The sequence below is a fragment of the Schistocerca serialis genome, chromosome 4 (genome assembly GCF_023864345.2).
Source record: "Schistocerca serialis cubense isolate TAMUIC-IGC-003099 chromosome 4, iqSchSeri2.2, whole genome shotgun sequence".
Classification (NCBI taxonomy): Eukaryota; Metazoa; Arthropoda; class Insecta; order Orthoptera; family Acrididae; genus Schistocerca; species Schistocerca serialis.
Window position 1 is genome coordinate 582,557,365 of NC_064641.1, and position 783 is coordinate 582,558,147.

Sequence of the window (783 nt, forward strand, 5' to 3'; positions counted from 1 at the left end):
GCACCAGCTTGGTTCCTCATTGCCCAACAGAAGACAATAAGAAGCAACGAAGTGCCGTCTGTGCAGAATTGATTGCGCACTACGAGGCTGATCATGACAATTTATTGTCGAACATCACTTGAAACTGGAAACAAAACAGCTATCCTTGGAGTGGTGGCACACCACCTTTCCTCTGATGAAAAATTTCAAAAGTGCACCCTCAACAAGTAAAGTAATGGCAACGGTCTTCTGTGACTTGAAGGGGTTCTTCTCTTTGATGTCCTTCCTCAACGTACAGCAATCAACTCTCAAATGAACTGTGCTACCCTCAGGAAACTGAAGAAACGATTTCAGCATTCTCCATCAACCTTACAGGCAGTGCCATAACAGATGCAGAGTGTGAGCACGCCGTGAATTTCATGTGGGAATTCAACATCTTCAGTTTAGGAGAGTATGCACGACATAACTGCATTCTCCATCAACCTTACAGGCAGTGCCATAACAGATGCAGAGTATGAGCACGCCGTGAATTTCATGTGGGAATTCAACATCTTCACTTTAGGAGAGTATGCACGAACTTGGATATTTTTGCTGGTAGTGCTGATACACTCATCCACCAGCTGTGGTACTCATAGGTGTGCACCAGCTTGGTTCCTCATTGCCCAACAGAAGACAATAAGAAGCAACGAAGTGCCGTCTGTGCAGAATTGATTGCGCACTACGAGGCTGATCATGACAATTTATTGTCGAACATCACTTGAAACTGGAAACAAAACAGCTATCCTTGGAGTGGTGGCACACCAC